The sequence below is a fragment of the Choloepus didactylus genome, chromosome 21 (assembly GCF_015220235.1).
Source record: "Choloepus didactylus isolate mChoDid1 chromosome 21, mChoDid1.pri, whole genome shotgun sequence".
Taxonomy (NCBI): domain Eukaryota; kingdom Metazoa; phylum Chordata; class Mammalia; order Pilosa; family Megalonychidae; genus Choloepus; species Choloepus didactylus.
Window position 1 is genome coordinate 51,419,898 of NC_051327.1, and position 15,301 is coordinate 51,435,198.

The window sequence follows — 15,301 nt, forward strand, 5'->3', positions numbered from 1 at the left end:
TGGTAGAACTCACCGGTGACTCTACATGTCATTGGGATTTATTTTGCTAGAAGGTTTTTTTTTTTTCCAATACTGATTCAATTTCTATACTTGCTATAAATCTATTCATATTTTCAATTTCTTAATCATTTGGGTAGGTAATGCATTTGTTTCTAAAAATTTGTCCATTTAATTTAGGTTATCAATTTGGTTGGAATACAATTACATATAGTATTCTATTACAATCATTTATGTTTCTGTAGGTTGATAGTAATGTTCCCAGTTACACTCCTGCTTTTAGTAATTGGAGTCTTTTTACCCCTTGCTATTCTGCCTAAAGATTAGTCAATTTTAGCAATTCAACAGAATAAGGTTTAGCGATTCTGTCGTTTTTCTGTTCTCTATTTTGTTTGTTTAAGTTTGCTCTAACTTTTACTATTTCTTTATTTCTGCCTGATTTGAATTTAGTGTTCACTAGTTTCATTATTCTTTAAGGTGAAATGTTAGGTTATGCATTTGAAATCTTTCTTGTTTTCCAAGGAATACCTTTACAGTTATAAATTTCCCTCCAAGCACTGCTTTTGTTGCATCCCATCAGTTTGATTTATAGTGATTTCATTTTAATTTGTACCAAATATATTCTAATTTTCATTGTGATTTTTTCACCCATTGATTGCATAAAAGTGTGTTTAGTTTTGAAATGTTTGTGAATTTTACAGTTTTAAATTTTTATTGATTTCAAATTTCACTTCATTGTGGTGGTAAAAATACTTTGCATGGTTTCAGACTTTTTAAGTATTTTGCCTTGTTTAATGCCCTAACATAATGGCTGTCTTGAAGAATATTCTACATGCACTTGAGTAGAATGCTTATTCTGCTGCTTTTGTAGTGGAATGATCTACATAGTTAGCTAGAGATACTTGGTTTATAGAATTGTTCCAGGCTCCTCTTTTCTCATAATTCTCTGTCTACTTGTTCTATATATTATTGGAAGTGGGGTATTGAAGTCTCTACATCTTATTCTAGAACTCTCTTTTCTAATTTCAGTTCTGCCAGTTTTTGCTTCATTTATTTTGAGATGTGGTTGTCATGTGTACATACATTTATCTGCTTCATGAACTGATTTTTTTTTTCATAAATATAGTGTCCTACTTTTCCTCTCATAATTTTTTTTTTTTACTTCAAGTCTAATTATGTGATATCAATAAATCTCTTCCATGTCTCTTTTCATCACAGTTTGCATGTTAAGTCTTTTAAATTATGCAGGAATAACAGGAGTTACAAACACAAAATAAAATATTAATAGCTTAAATATTTACCTATGCAGTGATTGCTGTTCTTTCATTCTTTTTCTTAAAGAGAAGTTGTGGGTTTACAGAAAAGTCATGCATAAAATACAGGGATCCTATATATCACCCTATTATTCACAGCTTGCATTGGTGTGGCATATTTGTTATAATTTATGAAAGCGCATTTTAATAATTTTTCTATTAACTCTAGTCCATGGTTTCCATGGTTTAAATTAGGCTTAACAGTTTGTGTTGTGCAGTTCTATGGCATTGTAAAGTTTTTATTCTAGTAGCATATATACAGCCTAAAATATCTCCATTTAACCACATTCAAATATATAATTCAGTCCTGTTAGTTACATTCCAATGTTGTGCTGCCATCGCAACCACTGCCAAAATACCATCCATTATCAAAGTTTTCCATCATCCCAGATAGAAGCTCTGCATATTTTAAGTCCTAATTCCTTATTCCCTAGACCCACTCCATCTCCTGTTAACCTATATTCCAGATTCTGAGTTGATGAGTTTTCTAATTCTAATTATTTCCTATCAGTGAGATCATATATTAGCCCTATACATCTGATTTATTTCATTACACATGCGGTCTTGATGTCTTTGAGGTTCACCCATGTTGTTGCATATGTGTCAGAACTTCACTGATTTTTATAGCTGAATAATATCCCATTGACTACATTTTTTTTAGCCACTCATAGGTTGATGGAACCTTGGGTTACTTCCGTCTTTTGGCAATTGTGAGTATTGTTGCTGTGAACATCAGTGTGCAAGTACCTGTTCAAGCCCCTGCTTTCAAATCTTTTGAATTGGGAAGAAGTGAGATTGCCAGGTCATATGGTAATTCTGTATTTAATTTCCTGAAGAACTGTCAAATTGTTCTGCATTACTTTACATTCCTACAAGCAATGAATTTGTGCTTTTATAGCTCCACATCCTCTCTGACACTTGTAATTTTCTGTTTTTGTTAATAGTGGCCTTTCTAGTGGGTGTGAAATGGTATGCCAATGTGGTTTGGATTTGCATTTTGCCCTGTGTTGGAACAGTCTTTGAATGCTAACTCAGGCTGTTCACAACTCTATTTATCCTTCACTTCCTGATTGAACAGAGTCTAAACATCGGGAAGAGATAAAAGCTTGGGTCTTCTCAGGACTTTTCTAAGCATACGCCTATCCCTGGACATACATGTGGACTTCAAAATTACCTGCCATACAGAGGAGCTTTACAATGACTTTATTTCATTATGTATATCCTTCCAGAGGCCCCCTCTTCCAAGGTTTTTCAGACTCTCCGCTGCCTTCTCCATCTGTTATTCACTGCCTCAGGCAGCTGTTGCCACAGTATTTGCCTTCGGTTCTTTAGAAAACATGAAAGGGGTCTCCAGCTTTGGGAAGTTTTTCCAAGGCATGAATAACAAAGGCAACCCCCAGAGTCAATTTCTTACAGAGCTACCATCTGGTCAAAATGCATGCTCACAATTCTTTCAAATCAGGGTGTGTTTGCTCCCTGTACACCAGGAAAGTGGACTGCTGCTGAGATGGTACAAGGGGTAAGTTGTGGTGGGTAAGTTAAAATGCTACAATGCTGTAACTACATTTATCAAGTTCCTTCTTCATTAAGCATTCTCCTGGTTGGTGTATGTTTGTGATTATGTTCCAGAGTTCCAAAAATGTTGAGTCTACTTTTTGACATTTTTATCATTGCCTTAATGAAACAATGGGGTTTTATAATTCCTTACTCTGCCATTTTTGGGGATGTCACTAATCTATTTTTTAAGGATGCCATATCATAAAAATAGTGGGTTTATTAAAGAAATTTAAGATTGGTTTACCATCAGATAATCAGTCAATATTATTATAATTCACCAATAAAAAAATAAAAGAAAAAAGATCATCTCAATGTATGTAGAAAAATATTGACAAAATTCACACCCATTTACCATAAAAACTTGTAGCAATGTAGGACTAGAAGGAAAATATCTAATATGAAAAAGGACAGCTACAGAAAACCTGCAGTGAATTAACTGTGAAAGATCAATTTTATTCTTTTTTATTTTATTTTGAGTTTTTCTTTTCCAGAAAACCTTTGATTTTCAGTTCATTGATTAGTAAATCTATGATTCTGGTTGCATATACCTGGACTGAGGAAAACCAAGAGAGAATTCATTTTAAGAATTGATGAGTCTGCTAAGAGCAAACAGTTGACAAGACAGTAGTTGATAATCCTCTATTCTGTGTACTGACCAGTTTGTATGTAAGAACAATCCTATGACTTACTTATTTGTCAGTATTTTTCTCTGATGTTGATCATAAGCCCCATGATCAACAGGGGGTTTAGGAAAATGTTTGATTTTAAGTCTAGCACTTGTTGGTAGTATCACAATGTATGTAATTCTTGAAAAATAAGCCTTCTTAGATAAATCATTCTCTTTTCTTTCTTTCTCTTTCTCTTTCTCTCTTTCTTTCTCTTTCTTTCTTTCTTTCTTTCTTTCTTTCTTTCTTTCTTTCTTTCTTTCTTTTCTTTCTTCCCTTCCTTTCTTTTTTCTTTTCTCTTTCCCACATTTTCTCATCGTAAATGACCAGCACAATAAAGATAAAACTGAACAGCTTAGAAGTCCAAGAAGAAAAGACGTTCTGTAATAGTTAACTGGCTTTACAGTTTTCTAGAAAACTCCACCCTCCATTTTAAGAGTCAAATTTGGAAGGAATAAATTTTCTATATTGTGGAATATGGATTTATATAATATGTGAATTAATCAAACAAAAACAATACCATGAAAAAAAGCAAGGGCATAAAACAGTGATTAAATCTTTAAGTTCAGGATTTCTTTCATAGATTACTTTTTTATTGTTTTTCTAAATCAGAAGAATTTTTCTGTCTGTGTATGTTTTAAATGCAGTTTTATTGAGATACAGTCACACACCATACAATCCATCCAAAGTATACAATCAATAGTTCACAGGATTATCACATAGTTGTGCATTCATCATCAGAATCAATTTTTGAACATTTTCATTTCCTCAAGAAAAAAGAGAGAAAACCCAAAACATCCCATAATCCTTATCCACCTCCCACCCCCATCATTTATCCCTAACATCAGTGCAGTACATTTGTTACTGCTGATGCAAGAATATTAAGATATTACTGTTAACTATAGTCCATAGTTTGCAATAGGTATGTTTTTTTCTGTATACTACTCTAATTATTACTCCTTGTAACAGTTTCATACACTTGTTCTATTTCATGGAGGAAATTTTTATATTTCTATTGTTAATCACAGGCATCATCTACCAGAAGATTTACTGAATTACACAGTCCCATGCTTTAACCTCTGGCTTTCCTTATGTTGACACATATGACTTTAAACTTTCCCTATCATCCCCATTCACACACAATTAATCACTATTAATTATACTTATAATAATGTGCTACCATCACCTCTATCCATTTCCACTCATTTAAATTCAACTTAATTAAAAATTATGCACACCTTAATGGAACCACATCCCTTTCTAGCTCCTGGTAAACTATATTATGGATTCTATGTCCATGAGTTTACATAGTATAACTAGTTCATATTAATGAGATCAAACTATTCACCCTTTTGTGTCTCACTTATTTCACTCAACATATTTTCTTCATCCATGTTGTTTCTTGCTTCAGGATATCATTCCTTCTGGCTGAATAATATTCCATTGTATAAATATACCACATTTTGCTTATCCATTCATCTGTTTATGGACACTTGGATTATTTCCATTTTTTAGCAATTGTGAATAATACTGCTATGAACATCAGTGTGAAAATGTCTATTCACACCTCTGCTTTTGGTCCTTCTGGGTATATATAGAGTAACAAGATTGCTGGAATGTAGAGAAACTCTATACTTAGTTTTCTAAGGAATCACAAGCTTTTGAAGACCTTTCTTTATGACATTTATTCTTATTTCCCTCATTCTCCTATTTTATTTACTTAGCATAAGTTTTTAGAATTTTTGCATTGTGGAGATATTTAGAGGTAATTTTTTCAAGTTTTCTTTAACAGAGCTTGCAGCATGCAGGAACAAAAATAATAGAAAATTTACAACAATTTTAATCAATGAAGGATTTTACACACTGAGAGTTAAAACAAATTAAAGTTAAACATGTAATAAGAGATAGATCAAGAATTCCAAACTATGTCTTTGGATTTTATGCCCAGTTCCCTTTCTTTGCTCTTTCATTTACTTTTATCTTTGTCTTTATCTCCTACTTTCTTTCTCTTTTGCCTCTTTTTCTTTCTCTATCTCTCAATAATTGCTTTATGTGTGTTTGCTTTTTGGACAGTACTTGGGATATGAAAATGACTAAGTCGACAAGAGGACAGATATTTGCCTTCAAAAACCCATAGGTTTGGACACACAAAGTGGACCTGAGAGTATGGCAAGAGCAGTAACGGATATGCACCACAATCTGTGAGCTAAGAAGGATGTGGCTGTGTCACCTTTCAGTCTTGAGGTAGTGGAGAAGTTTCCAGGCAGACAAAACATGAAAAGCCATAGCTATAAAAGAACAGCCTGAAAGTCCTTGGGTATCAGTTAAATTAGTAGCACAATTTTGACATTTTCTGTGTAAGTATGTTAGGTCACTTTGGAGGAAGATGCATGACCTTTTGGATAATTGTGAATATGCCTTATATGTGGCCGCTTCATGAATTGGTTCTTGAAACTCAATGCAGAGTATTTTTCTTTTCTCATTTTAAAAGTTACACATTTTACTTGTATAAAATTAAAAGAAAACCAGGAAATTATAAACAACAAAATAAATGCCACCTATAGTGTCACTTGTAGAATATATAAAAAACAAGTAGTTGATACTTCTTTAGGCTTGTTTTGCCTTCTGTAAAACTGAGGAAAATAAGGCACTCTCTTGGTATCCATATATATGAAGTGAAATTGTTATAGATTTATTTATTGCCCATTTAATTGGCAATATTTAATGTATTTCCAGACTCAGGCAGGTTTCCTATTAAAATACAGATTCCCAGGAGACAGTCTTGAGTTTCTAATTCACCAAGACTAGCACTGGTTTGTAATTCAGTTTGAGTATACTTTAATAACTTCTTCAAGGGTCCTATTTACAAATGGGTTCATACCCACAGGACCAGAGAGCGGGACCCAAAGATACTTTTTGTGGGGAAAATGATTCAATCTCTAGCAGTCAAGCCACTGAACTCCAAAAAGTCATGCTTTTCTCACATACAAAATTCATTAATTCCATCACAATATCCCAAAAGACAAGACATTTTAGAACAATATTAAGTACAGTCTCATCAAATTAGTTATTTGTGTGCTCTATCCTGGGGCAAAATTCCTCTGATGCAGCTGTATGTTTTATATTGAAATGACTTCAATGATCTTCAATCCCAAAAACATTTTAAACATGTTGACCACCATTAGAATGCAAAAAAACATTGAGAAAAACATGTTTGTGTAACAAGTTATAACCAGACATTCATGAGAGGACATATATAGACTGGCTCAATGCCTACCCCATCACAATATTATGACCAGACCTGGTATAAAAACCTTGTACAGTCACCACTTTGGTGAGTGTTAGAGAGAAGCAGATGGAACCTCCAATGCCTTTGCTGCAGGGCTTGCTGCCTTCCTTACTGCACTGCAATCAGTGTCTCTGAGAAATGGCTTTGGATTCAAAGGAGCTTGTTTACTTTGTGTGGGTCCTAGGGATGACAGAGTTCAGAGACTCTGATATTCTCCACCTGTAAATGTGTGTGGCTTTGACCTGGCTATTGCATATTGCTGTATTGGCATTTTGTAATCAAGCAAGGAAATAAATTGTATTGACTATCCGTAATATAGTGATACTGAATCTGTTTTCAATTTGTGTCATTTTATGACACTTGCACAAATTGTGAAGTCTAGAAAACAAGTTATCTGCTTCTAGTATACAATGGTAGGACAGGTACAGGATAAATATCCCCATTTCAGAAGGGAGAAATTGGGAGGAAACAAGGATCATGTGTTCCAAACAAGTCTGAAACCAGCAACTGAGGACCTTGAAAATTCTTACCTATCCAGATAGTGGGCTCTGAGACTAGGACCAGAAGTGGCTCTATCAGGAACCAATCTCAGCTTTCAGGAAGTAAGACCCCAGAGAACAGGGCTCCATATGGGGATTTAACTAAACAATCCTTTGCTAAGGAGTGTATGGCTAAACATGGATCCATTCAGTCATATCAATGGGAGTCAAGATTGGAAATAAAATTACCCAGGAAGGATCTGTGGAAAGTATTTTGTCTGATATTTTGTTTGTTTGTTTGTTTTTCTGATGTTATTTTGGATGCCATGGAATTGCACACAAATCTTAGAAAGAGTGGGGCTTTTGCTCCATCAAGCCAGGAGGACGAGAATCAAGCCACAGATAGCTCTCAGATTTTGTGATCTGTTGGAGTTTGCCCTTGTGGGTTTTGGATTTGTTTGGGACCTTTGATCCCTGAATTCCTTCCAATTTCTCCCTTCTAGAATGGGAATGTTCATCTGTGCTAGTTTGAATGTATTATGTCCCCCAGAAAAAGCCATATTCTTTGATGAAATCTTGTGGGGCAGACATATTAGTGAGGATTAAGTTGGAATGTTTGGATTAGGTTGTTTGCATGGAAAGATGCCCCACCCAGCTGTAGGTGATAACTCTGATGAGATCTTTCCATGGAGGTGTGGCCCCAGCCATTCAGGGTGGGCCTTGATCAGTGGAGCCATATAAATGAGCTGACAAACAGAAGGAACTCAATGCAGCTGTGAATGACGTTTTGAAGAGGAGCTACAGCCAAGAGGGACACTTTGAAGAACACACAGGAGCTGCAGATGAGAGACAGTTTGGGGACAGCCATTAAGAACAGACTCTTGCCCCAGAGAAGCTAAAAGAGGATAAACTCCCCAAGAGCAACTAAGAGTGGCATTTTTGAGGAACTGCAGCCTAGGGAGGAACATCCTGGGAGAAAGCCATTTTGAAACCAGAACTTTGGGGCAGATGCCAGCACTGTGCCTTCCCAGCTCAGAGTTTTTCCAGACACCATTGGCCACCCTCCAGTGAAGATACCCAATTGCTGAACAATTGCTTGGACACTTTATGGCCTTAGGACTGTACGTGTGTAACCAAATAAACCCCCTTTTATAAAAGCCAATCCATTTCTGGTGTTTTGCATCACGGCAGCATTAGCAAACCAGAACATCATCATATGCCTGTCCCACCATTAAATATTAAATGTTAGAAGCAGATTTTTTTTTTTTCCAGAGGTCTATCTGAGGAATTTTGCCCCAGGATGAACCACACCAATGACTTTGATGAGACTTTATACTTGGCATTGTTCTACAATGGTTTAAGAATTTTGGGATGTTGTAATGGATAGAATGTATTTTGTACCCTGGGCCTTTCAGTGTGAACCCGTTTGTAAATAGAAGATGTTATTAAGATGTGCCCAAACTGAAGGAGGGTGGACTTTAATCCAATATGGTTGAAGTCCTTATGAGTAAAGGAAATTGGAAACAGAAATCTGAAGTTGGAAGTCAATGGAACCTGGAATAAGAATGCCACCATATGCATTGTTTTGTCAAGGAAAAACCAAAGAACCCAAAATATTGATGACCAGTCAGAAGATACAGACCCCAGGAGGGAGCAAGACTTCCAGCATCTGAAACTGTGAGCCAATACATTCCTGGTGTTAAGCCATTCCAATGTGTGGTATTTGTTTTAGCAGCTGAAGAATTATACATTTGTTCCTGAAGCAGGTGAAGTTTGTACACAGTTTGAACTATAGAGCTCTAGATTTTGTTCATATCTTCAGTTTATTAATGGAGTCACCTTATTAAGACATTTCCTAGGAAGTTGTTCTTCAGAGCAGAAGCTATGAGAACCAGGAAACTCTCAAATCTTCATAAATAGTCAGTGAATGATTCCTACCTTTGTAAATGCAAAACAAAAGTAAAATATTCTTTGCAAATAGGAATATTTTAGGTCTTTTTTCTTCCATCTTCTCTTTCTGTTTTTTTCTTGCACTTCTTTAATTTCTGTAGTTCTTCCACATATGGTCTGATTCTCTCTTTTCTCTTTTTCTTCCTCCAAAGGAAAATGCCTAACATTTATTCTTGCTTCACGATTGGATAAAACTCCTTACTACTGCTATCTTAACCAATCTTTCACCTTGTTTTCACAGTTTTGTTGTGTGAAGATTTTCAGTATCATATTTTGTAAATCACATTTTGGAGGACCTTGTCTAGGGTTTAAAGCATTATAATGCTTAAGAGCATAGCACCTAAGTAAGACAGTCTTGAGTTCAAATCTTAGTTTTGTCACTCACAGTGTGAACTTGAGAAAGCATGACCAAGATTAAATTTCAGTTAAAGGAGAATGTTAGTGGGATTATCAGAATCAAATACAATAATATTTGTAAAGCTCTTAGTACCACTAAATGCTTAATATATGTTAAAATCATAAACATTCTCTATCACTGGAATATCTGAAATTATAATGGAACTGCACACTAATCTATTTTTCAGTTTTAAAAGTAATGATTCATAATTTCTCTGATGCTGATGTAAAGAACAGTGCTCTGGTGACTAGCCTGGTAGAAGTACTTGGTGACTAGAATGGGCCCAATCTTTTTGGCCCTTCCTAATTTCTTTCTCCTGGTTTCTTCTGTTTTTCTGATATCTGACTACACTTCCAAGGCCTTGGGGGTGATCCAAGTGTTTCTTTGATTTTCCCCTCACAAGTGGTGTTTGAAGGTCAAAGAATCAGTTTACTATGAATCAAATCCGAGGTTGAAAAAGTAGGCAACCAGATAATGAACAGAGTTAAAATAAAGGCTGCTATTTGTTCAGAGGAGATATTACAGTGTCAGACTCTGGTGTCAGATTTTGGGTTTGATTATGAGTTTGACAAGTTATTTAACCTTTTCATGCTGTATTTTCCTCATCTGTAAAATGGTGAAAATAGTTGTCTTAACATATCTTAATTTCTTATAACAGTCCCTGACACAAAGAAAACATCATAAAATGGTTTTTTAAATGGGATAAATATTGACTGGTGCTGATCCATCTCACAGTTTGTGCAGGCTAGGGATGCTATCTCTTCTAGTAATAGGAGAACTCTCTCTGTGTGGGTCAGGGCTTCTGTGGGCCTTGTCCTGGCCCCACTCCTATGTCACATAACTTTTTCCTTGAACTTCATGTGAGGATGTTATTGAGCTTTATGGACCTTTAGAGACATTATTCAGTCTCTGGAAGTCCTGTAGACAACAGTGTTTCAGATGATGTGGAAAGACTTAGCGTTTTAGAGTCAACAGAACATGTTTAATAACTGTGACTATTTTTGTCTCCCTCACTTCTTCATCAATCTCATTTCTGTCTGGCTTTTAAAATATTTTCTATAATTTATAGTTATTGTGCAGTTGAATGTAGATATTATTTGTCTTAATTTTCTAGAGCTGACATGACAAATACCATACACTATTTGGCTTAAACAATAGGAAAATAGGCTCAGTTTTAGATGCTAGAAGTCCAACATCTCACGACCTTTTTGTGGAATAAGTAGCCAAAAAAAAAAAAAAAAAAAAAGAGAAGAAAAAAAAAGATCACATATCTCACCACAAGAAATGCAGAATTTGATCATCATGAAATCCAGAAATATGAAGAGCTAACAAAAATATCTCCTTTCTAGAGAAAGACATTGGTACAAATAGGAGCTCAAGGTGTGGGTAGAGGAAGCTTGAAAAACAGGTTCATAGTTTTGAATCCCATTAGATTGGAACTATTTACTTCACCAAAATCAAGAGAAGATAAAAAAGATGGCCAGGCATATAAATTTGTGTCACAGTCTGAAATGGAAGCAGATATTAAAGCTGAAAAGTATTTGGAACATAGGTAGTATAAAGGAAATATCTATGGAACCAAGAGAAATTCTATTCTTGAAGTTGTCCAAACTGCAAGAACTTGTATTTTGGATATCAACCCACAAGCACTGAAATTGTTGAGGACAGCAAAGTTCATGTCCTATGTTGCATTTATTGCTGCCCCAAAACTAGAGACATTACATGCCATGCATAAAGTTGTGCCGGATAACTGGAATCACTACCAAGTTTTGATTTTGACTTAAAGAAAATAGTTGATGAAAGTGCTCATGGCTAATCTTCCACCAATTTTGATCTTCTCTGTTTACAATATGAAGAACTTCTCCCTTTGAAAACATCAACCCTGCTTCTTTGCAGGGTATCAGGTGTTCATTGTATGGATTATAATCAAAATGAAATTTTACAAATACCTGATGGGTGTGTGCTGGGTGCTTCTCCATATTGCTGCAACTCTGTTGAGGAGTAATGGTATCTCTATAGCTTGTAAAATTTTTAGGGTGACACTTCCACTAATACTGTTCAGTAACTCTTGTAACTCTTTTGGATTGTGTTCAACCTCATGGCCATTAACATTTTTAATGATATCTCCCACATGAAGGAGACCTTGTCGATCTATCATTCCTCCATGAAGGATTTGGGTGATTACCAGAACATTCTTTTCGACCCTAAATTTTAAACCCAATGGCTCCCCAGCTTTTTTTTGAATACCAAGAATAAGAATAGCATCTACTGGTAATAATTGATTATTGATAGAATTATTAACTTCTGGGCTTGATGGAGGTGAATCATAACACCTTGATGCCACAATACCATGGACCTCCAAGACTGACTGGAAGTGAGGCTCTTTGAGTATAGCAACCAGTTCTGCCACATTTTCTTCCACATTTATTAGAGGAGTGATATTTTCAAGAATTTTATTAGCTAATTCCAAATTACTGTCACTGACAGCTTCTAGTTTTGAATCTTCTAGCCTCTCATGAGCCTGAAGGCTTTTTCACATGAAGCTCACAGACTGATTCAATGGTAGGAAATAATCTCATCTCTGGAATCAGCAGTCTAGGGGTGAATTCCTTCTTACCAGTTCATGTAACACCATATGAATTTCACAATCATTCAGTCTTATTCCAATCCTACTTCATATGTGCAATGAAATGGTAATACAAAATTCATAAGCCTATATTAAGAGCTAACTTGGGCAAAGCATCCAGGAGAGTGGCTGGCATTCAGTAAGTTCTTAATAATTGTCATAAATTTCTTGCCTCTCTCACTTCTGCATCAGCATCTCATTGCTGTCTCACTTTTTAGAAATGCAATGACATATTTATTATTTAATTGTATATAAATATTATGGTAGGTGGCCATGAGGGACTTTCAGAATTCTGAGAGCAAACTTAACAAATTAATGCAAAATGGATGAGATTAAAATCTACAGAATTCAACTTAATAGTGTGAATGACACCCATATCACAATGAACTTATGAAAGACCCCAACATCCAATGAAACGTTTTTGATGATAAAAAAAAAACGGAAGCATAATAATTAATAATTGTAGTAAAAGCTATTATTTGCTACAAATTGAAAAGCACCTTGAAGGCATTGTGTTTTGTTTTTTTTTTTTACTTTTTTTTTTCATTTTTATTGATATTCTTCAGATACCATACAATTATCCAAAGATCCAAAGTGTACAATCACTTGCCCCTGGGTACCCTCATACAGCTGTCCATCCATCACACTTAATTTTTGTTCAATTTTTGGAAACTTTTCATTACTCCAGACAAGAAATAAAGTGAAAGATGAAAAAAGAAAAAAAGAAGAGGAAACTCTAATCCTCCCCTATCCCTAACCAACCCCCCTCAATTGTTGACTCATACTATTGGTACAGTACATTTGTTACTGTTTATGAAAAAATGTTGAAATACTACTAACTGTGGTATATAGTTTGTAATAGGTATATAGTTCTTCCCTAGATGCCCCTCTATTATTAACTTCTAAATGTATTGTCGTACATTTGTTCTGGTTCATGGAAGTGATTTCTAGTATTTGTACAGTTGATCATGGAAATCGCCCACCATAGGATTCAGTTTTATACATTCCCATCTTTTGACCTCCAACTTTCCTTCTGGTGACATATATGACTCTGAGCTTCCCCTTTCCACCTCATTCACACACCATTTGGCGCTGTTAGTTATTCTCACATCTTGCTATCACCACCCCTGTTCATTTCCAAACATTTAAGTTCATCCTAATTGAACATTCTGCTCATACTAAGCAACCACTCCCCATTCTTAAGCCTCATCTTATATCTTGGTACTTTATATTTCATGTCTATGAGTTTACATATTATAATTAGCTCCTATCAGTGAGACCCTGCAATAATTGTCCTTAGGTGTCTGGCTTATTTCACTCAGTATATTGCCTTCGAGGTTTTGTCATCAACCCATTTTTTTTTAATATGGTTTTGTTCACTCACCATACATTCCATCCCAAGTAAATAATCAATGGTTCTCTGCATGGTCATACATTTATGTGTTCACCACCTTCACCACTATCTATATAAGGTCATCTACATTTCTTCTACAAGGCAGGAGGAAGAGTCAAAGAAGGTAGAGAGGCAAAAGAAAGAGGGAAAAAAATGACAGCTAGGAAGCAGCAAAAGGAAAAATAACCTTAAATCAAAGTAGAATAAAGAATCAGACAATACCACCAATGTCAAGTGTCTAACATGCCTCCCCTATCCCCCCCTCTTATCTGCATTCACCTTGGTATATCACCTTTGTTACATTAAAGGAAGCATAATACAATGATTCTATTAGTTAAGTCTCTAGTTTATGCTGATTGCATCCCTCCCCCAATGCCTCCCCATTTTTAACACCTTGCAAGGTTGACATTTGCTTGTTCTCCCTCGTAAAAGAACATATTTGTACATTTTATCACAATTGTTGAATACTCTAGATTTCACCAAGTTACACAGTCCCAGTCGTTATCTTTCCTCCTTTCTTGTGGTGTCTCACGTGCTCCCCACTTTCCTCTCTCAACCGTATTCATAGTTACCTTTGTTCAGTGTACTTACATTGTTGTGCTACCATCTCCCAAAATTGTGCTCCAAACCATGCACTCCTGTCTTCAATCACCCTGTAGTTCTCCCTTTAGTATTTCCTGTAGGGCAGGTGTCTTGTTCACAAAGTGTCTCATTGTCTGTTTGTCAGAAAATATTTTGAGCTCTCCCTCATATTTGAAGGACAGCTTTGCTGGATATAGGATTCTTGGTTGGTGGTTTTTCTCTTTCAGTATCTTAAAAATATCACACCACTTCCTTCTTGCCTCCATGGTTTCTGCACCATGAGAGATCCGCACATAGTCTTATTAAACTTCCTTTGTATGTAATGGATCGCTTTTCTCTTGCTGCTTTCAGGATTCTCTCTATGTCTTTGACATTTGATAATCTGATTATTAAGTGTCTTGGCATAGGCCTATTCCTATCTCTTCTGTTTGGAGTACGCTGCGCTTCTTGGATCTGTAATTTTATGTCTTTCATAAGAGATGGGAAATTTTCATTAATTATTTCCTCTCTTATTGCTTCTGCCCCCTTTCCCTTCTCTTCTCCCTCTGGGATACCAATGATACGTACATTATTGTACTTTGTTTCATCCTTGTGTTCCCGGAGATGTTGCTCATATTTTTTCATTCTTTTCTCCATCTGCTCCTTTGCGTGTAGGCTTTCAGGTGTTTTGTTCTCCAGTTCCTGAGTGTTTTCTTCTGCCTCTTGAGATCTGCTGTTGTATGTTTCCATTGTGTCTTTTATCTCTTGTGTTGTGCCTTTCATTTCCATAGGTGCTACTAGTTGTTTTTTTGAACTTTTGATTTCTGCCATATATATGCCCAGTGTTTTCTTTACAGCCTCTATCTCTTTTGCAATATCTTCTCTAAACTTTTTGAATTGATTTAGCATTAGTTGTTTAAATTCCTGTATCTCAATTGAAGTGTACATTTGTTCCTTTGACTGGGCCATAACTTTGTTTTTCTTAGTGTAGGTTGTAATTTTCTGTTGTCTAGGCATGGTTTCCTTGGTTATCCATATCAGGTTTTCCCAGACCAGAACAGGCTCAGGTCCCAG